The 6,861-nt window shown below is 40.1% G+C and overlaps 1 pseudogene; it reads right to left on the reverse strand.

Annotated features, from left to right (window-relative positions):
• Positions 1-6,091: 6,091 nt before the first annotated feature.
• On the reverse strand, positions 6,092-6,538 carry LOC138815337 (ubiquitin-ribosomal protein eS31 fusion protein-like; annotated as a pseudogene).
• Between the last annotated feature and the right edge of the window lie 323 nt (positions 6,539-6,861).

Raw genomic sequence — 6,861 nt, forward strand, 5'->3', positions numbered from 1 at the left:
TTACTATTTTAATGGCAGTTGTGTGACAAGAAGAAAAAGCTCTCTGTGTATGAGCATAAGTTGTCAGGCTTTTCTGGATCTGGTTTCAAATCCTGCCTCCTGTCAGTCCTTTTAGACCTTAGACAAGTTTCTCTACATTCCTGATCGTCTGCTTCATTATTTGGAAAAAAAAAAAAAAAAGCAATGGTAATACTTCTGATTGTTTCGGGTCACAAGGAGAAATTGACAACCTCCTAACCCATAATAAGTACTGCATAACAGAAACATGGCAATAGTGATATGGAAAAGCAAGATTTTGAAAGAGCCATCTCACATTAGATTTTAAGAGAGAAATATGTAAAGGATAACAATATGGTTCAAAATAAATAAAGAGGGAAGCATGTGAAATTGAGTAAATTCTTTTTTCTTGCTATTGTTTCTTCTTGTCCTTTGGGATGGAGAATTCTGTTCTCTATTCATGCAGAATTTGTGCCTTCTACAGAAACACATATTAAAAATGATTCTCCCATCATTACATTTTTCCAAACTTAGTCTATGAACTTCAAGCCCAATAAGATGATCTTGGAGAAGAAAATTAATGGACAACAGAAAACAGTGTCCAAAGGAAACATTATAGACTCTGTGAAATCTTGCAACAAATCTCTTGCTGCACTCAGTTTAAATTATTGGATTTCAGGATCTTTTGTATGTTTCCATAATCAGAATGCTAATGAGCACACTTTGCTAATCGCTTGTCTGTCCTGGTCTTGCCACTTCACACAAGCAGAAAGTAGGCCACGTAGAGGTCATTTACATATTTTCCCTAAAGGTTACATTTGAATGACAAAGAAAACATAGCCATAAGTATCTAAATCCATGGAAGAACTACCTACAAAATTGTGCAACCTGAAAGAAAATATTGCTAGTTTTTGAAGGCTTCCTATGCTTGGCTAACAAAAATCTATGCCTTTTAGACTCATTTGAAGTTCAGCATGTTTATGATGTTGATATTAGAAATCATAAAGACATTCCTAATCCAATCTCTCATTAGTATTTTAGGACATGATTTAGACATGCTAGAATATAGATATGAGATTAATGCTATTTTGTTATTTTGCTTCATTTGTTTTATTTTCACATGTTTATTAGCATCAGTTGAGTATACAAAGGGATGTTGTGTTAGCATACAATGTATCTTGATGAGACTTGGACTCTCCATCACCCAACCTCATCCCCTTCTCTTGCTTCTCAAACTAATGTCAATAAGTTTCACCCTTCCATTTTCACACAAGTACATGAAATATTTTGGCTATATTTTACCTCCTTCTTCATTCAACCTCCCCAGCTACCACTATTGCCCTTCTCCGCAGAAACTCTTTTATATTTCTGTCATTTCTTATTTCTTTTAGTCTATGCTACTGTGAAGCCCAAAACTATGAAACTACTGCAGGAAAACATCAGTGTATGGGAAGATCCTACAACATATTGGCATAGTCATTATTGTTCTGAATAGAATCCTAATAATAAATAACCCCTCAGTAGGTAAGGGCAAGGATTGGCACATGGGATTGCACCAAATGGAAAGTTTCTACAAAGAAAAGAGTCAATTCACTGAAGAGACACCCTGCTGGATGAGAAGAAATCATTGCCAGCTATCTATCTGGCAAGGCCTTAATAACTAAACTAACCTGGGAGTTAAGAAGCATCCTCAAACTCCCAAAGAATCAACACCCCAGCTAACAAATGGCAAATGAAATTAACAGATAATTCTTGAAAGAGTACAAATGACCATACATATATCTAAAAACACTCCACATTCCTGCCAATAAATGAAATACAAATTAAAATAATGGAGAGACTTCATCTAACCCAGTCAGAAGGACCATCATCAAAACCACAAACAACAACACATGCTGGGTAGGATGTGGGGGACAAAGAGCCCAGCACACAGTTGGTGGGAGTGTCAACTAGTGAGAACACTATAAAAATCATTATTCAGGTTGCTCAAAAAGCTGAAAGTATAAACTAGCATTATTATCCAATGATAGTATTATTGGGGTACTTATCCAAATAAATATAAATAGGGTTACAATAGAAACACTTGCATCTTCATTTCAAGCACTGTTTACAACAGTCATGGTATGGAGATGAGCCAGTGGTCCAACAGCTGCAAGAACATGAGTAACATATAAACCGTGAAGTACTATTGAGCCATACAAATGCATGGAAGCAGGGAGCTGGTGGCTCATCCCTGCAATCCTAGCTACTCAGGAGGCTGAGATCTGAGGACTGCAGTTTAAAGCCAGCCTGGACATAAAAGTATGAGAGACTCAATTAACCACCAGAACACTTAACCTGGCACTGTGATTCAAAGGGGTAGAATGATTGCCCTGAGCAAAAGAGCTCAGGGACATTGCCCAGGCTTCGAGTTCAAGGCCCACAACCACCACCACCAACAACAATAATAAAGGGAATGGAAATAGGACACTCATTTCAGGGAAATGAATGGTCATAGAGATCATCATGAATTAAGTCAGATTCAGAGCAAAGGTTATATTTTTCTCTCATATATGTATGTTCAACCTAAAGACAAATAGCTATGTAAATGCATACATGATCAGTCAATCTCTCTCTCTCTCTCTAATATATGTAATGTTTGTAATTTTTGGACTATTTGAAGGAAAGAGAATGTCAGAAGATAAACAATATTAAAATACATTGCATTTGTGAATGAACATGGCAAAATGCAACCCACGGATAACTGTCAAATAACAGGTGTAGGGTGATAGGGAAAGCAAGAGTAAGCCTGGGAGTCAATCTGATATTGATATTCAGTTTCTACAGTGTGCAAAACTATGGAGATGAATGGTTTTAAAACTGTTTTATAGCTACTTTATGTAATCAGTCAGATGGATGATACCCACAGAGGGCAGAATGTATGCTTTATCAGAGTCTTGTAATGACATTCTCTATCAGGGAGTGGAGATACTTCCTTCCTCTCTGAATGTGAGTGGGAAGTGGTTGCTCTGACCAACAGGTACACCCAGGTGACTCTGAAGTAAGGCTACAATTCAGATTCAATTTGTCTTGCAAGACGCTTGCCTAGAGAACATAGCCAACTGGACCATGAAGATAGATAGCTGCAATAGATTCTGCTATTTAAATCTTTCACTTTTGAGTTCTCCATATATAAACCAGGGGTACTAACATTATTCATAAGGGTAATGTGAGGATTAAATGACATTACCTGCATAGAGAGTATGACTTGGTTTTTGGTAATTAAGCATCACCCAATAAATGTTCAAGATAAAGATATCAGTTCTGAACTACAACTTCCTACCACAATTCCTAAAGTGACTCTGGAATTACCCATTTCCCTACCCCCACTTTTTTTCTCCCTCTTCTCCACCCCTCCACTGGATTTCAATTCTCCAAGCTTCTCTTGGATACACATATCCTTTTTGATGGCAGCTTCAATTTTCCATTCATCACCTTTGCATGACATTTTATGAGACAAACATTCTGCTCCACTTACCTGCAAATAAAGGTGGTTCATTACGATGGCATCTTCTTGGGTCTGTCTGAGTTAGTACCAAGTCAGATTCCATGTCTTGAAGCCTGGGGAAGAGGACTAAAAAGTACCTGATGTTTGTTTTAGGTCATTTAGTATTTAGAGTTACAGAGACTCATAAAAAAAATTCTGTCTCTGTTCAAAAATCCAGCTCTCTGTTGTTATTATTCCTTGAACTATCCCTAAACGACTTCAATTTTTCAAAGCCTTGGTCTCTCCATATTAAAAAAAGGCATAAAAATCACTAGATACCTCCATGAGAATATTTGGAGGGTTGAGTTAATTTCTGCAAAAGTATTTAACGCAGTGCCTTTGAAACACCCTGAGAATTTGTATTGTTCCTCTGCACTTGATGGCCTGCCATACCACCTCGGGTCCTTAACCAGCCCCACTGTGGTGCATTTGGTGCCAAGAGCAGACATCTATTCAGCTGTGGATTCAGCTGTGGCCATCTGGCAGTCAGTAGCTGGGAGTGCTAGCGAGGAGGTTGCTTTAAGTAGGAGACTCTGTAGCATCTGCTTCTGGGAGAGAAGCTCTCTGTGCCCCCTGGCATGTGCTCCACTCATAAATTCTCCAGAAATGGGGATGCAGCTGAGACCCACCATTTGTGGCAGCAGTGACTCTCCTCCACTCTGTCTTATCCATGTAGAGTTGAAGCGCAGCATCACTTGGCATGGTGTGCAGCTGCTGGCTTGTAATGGCCTTCCCAGCAGAGGCCCTGCAGGCATCTCTACATGGGTCCTGGAAGGGAAAGAAGCCGAGTGCTGAAAGGTAGCCACAGACAAAGAAATCATTATTTAAAGAGATTCGGGGATTGTGTGCTTTGCCTCTTCTAACACATCCAGTGGCTCCTGTGGTAGGCAGAATGGCTTCTCAAGGAGTCAGTTCCTCCATCCTCTGTGACTATACATGGCTTGAAGGCTTTGCTGATGAAATGAAGGCTATGCACTTAAAACAGTGATAGGAATCAGAACCAACAATCCAGGAGGCCTCAGCCAAGTCACTCAAGGTCCTAGAAGGAGAAGACTTGTTCCAGCTGGAGTTAACAGTGGTGGCAGAAGAAGTTAGAGAAACGCAAAGACCCAGTGGGACTTGATGGCTTCCTCCTATGGGCTTTATGGAGAAACCCTGGGAAAAGCACTAAAGGAAACATGGACTTTAGCTTTATAACCACACACAAAATAGTGAATCCAGTCACTGACCTATTTGAGTGTGGGCATGAATTCTTCCCCAGATGCTATGGATAAGACCTTGATTTAGTCAATATATTTTGGCTTTGTGAAACTCTATTTAGAAACCCAAAATGGGATCATTCAGGTTTTTCACCACTAAGTCAGTGTATCTGTATCCCCATCTGCTTCTTCCACAACCTTGTGTAGCAAAGGCAGAATCTATAATCTCACCCGTAAATGTTCTTGTTTAAAGTATTCTAAATGTATCTATGTTTATTTTGTGTGTGTGTGCGTGCGTGCGTGCGTGTGTGTGTGTGTGTGTGTGTATGTGTGCGTGCATGCGTGTGTGTATGCACATGTATGCACGTTTTCTGGGGCTTTAACTCAGGACCAGCGTGTTGTCAATGACATTGTGCTTAAGGCTAGAATTCTACCACAGCTACCTTGTGGTTTTTTGGTGGCTAATTAGAGATAGTTTCAGACTTTCCTTCCTAGGCTGGATTTTAACTGCAGATCCTAGCTTCCTGAATATTTAGGATTATAGACGTGAGCTACAGAGCTACAGAGACCCTGCTACAACCATGTTTAAGTACACTATCAAGGTCACTATTACCCTTCAAATGAACCAAAATTCAACAGGTTTACTAGAGGAATTGGAGGAACTGAAATGATCTTGCATGCCTTCCAGAAACTTCACATGGGGCAGAGTGTGAGTCTAGATGGCAAAGGTGAAGAAGGGGATACTAGTTAGGAGGCTGGAAGACCTAGTGATCAAAAACTGATCTCGGATTGGCCAAAGTTTTTGTGATGGATGGTGATGCAAAGGAAAGAGAATTAAGGACTCCAAGGGTATGGATCTGAGTGACTGGGTAGGTGTTTGTGACTGAAGAGGCCTGAAAAGTGACTTTGGGAATGGACATCAATACTGTAAAAAGTTCCAGCAACTTGGGTTTTCTTTTTTTTGGGGGGGGGTCCGGTCATGGAGCCTGAACTCTGGGCCTGGGCGCTGTCCCTCAGCTCTTCAGCTCAAGGCTAACACTCTACCACTTGAGCCACAGCACCACTTCCGGATTTTTTCTTTTTGCTTATGTGGTGCTGAGGAATCGAACCCAGGGCCTCAGGCATGCAAGGCAAGCGCTCTGCCACTGAGCCACCTTCCCAGCCCAAACTTGGGTTTTCAACACATGTCAATCACCATCCCTTCCTCCAATGCACATCCCATCATTTCCTGAAATTCTCCTTGTCTGACAAGGACAACTTTATGTACTTTTCCTATTTTATTCAGTGACATATACTGCTTCTATCTGTATGTAATTCAAACAAACATTTTCCTGCTTTTAGTTTATGCCCTTTATTAATCCATATACAATCACTTGTCTTCTGGCTTGTTGAAAAGTAAGTTAGACAACATTTGCCACAGTAATGTCTGGCTAGCCATAAAAACTCCAGCACCACATTCATCTGAAAGGAACTCTCGACAGAGATGGCTACTTTTGCCTTTTTCATCCATTTTATAGTATTTCAGGACAGCCATTTTAACCTTCTTTCTCTTCTTCTTGTTCTTCTTGGGAGTGGTGTAAAACTTCTTCCTTTATTTAGCACCACCTTGAAGTCTCATTAGTTGATGAAGAGTGGAGTCCTTTTGAATGTTGTAGACAGATAAAGTACATTCATCTCCCAGCTGCTTACCAGCAAAGATCAGTCTTTGTTGATCAGGAGGAATTCCTTCCTCATCCTTTACATTTTGTATAGCATCTGAGGCTTCAACTTCAAGTGTGATGGTTTTCCCTGTTAGGATTTTGACGAAAATCTGCATCCTGGCGGTGGTCCCATCCTGATGGCGGATCGGAAAGGCCAAACAAACAATTTTTAAATTATTTTTTTTCTGGTACTTGGGCTTAAACTCAGGACCCCAAACTTGGCAGGCAAGCATTCTGCCACTTCAATAAGGCTTCTAGTCTTTTTTGCTTTTTAGATTATTGTTTGATTTCGTTTCTTTTGTTTAGGTTTGTTTATTTGGTATTGAGTTTTCAGGTTTGGCCTGGACTAGCCTTGAATTTCAATCTCCATTTCTTTCCTTCCTGAATAGCTAGCTACATAGGAATGTGACATAATGCCTGTCTTCCCCCACCCCAAGTC

Source organism: Dipodomys merriami, unplaced genomic scaffold (assembly GCF_024711535.1).
Source record: "Dipodomys merriami isolate MVZ:Mamm:240054 unplaced genomic scaffold, mDipMer1.0.p SCAF_64, whole genome shotgun sequence".
In the NCBI taxonomy this organism is placed as follows: domain Eukaryota; kingdom Metazoa; phylum Chordata; class Mammalia; order Rodentia; family Heteromyidae; genus Dipodomys; species Dipodomys merriami.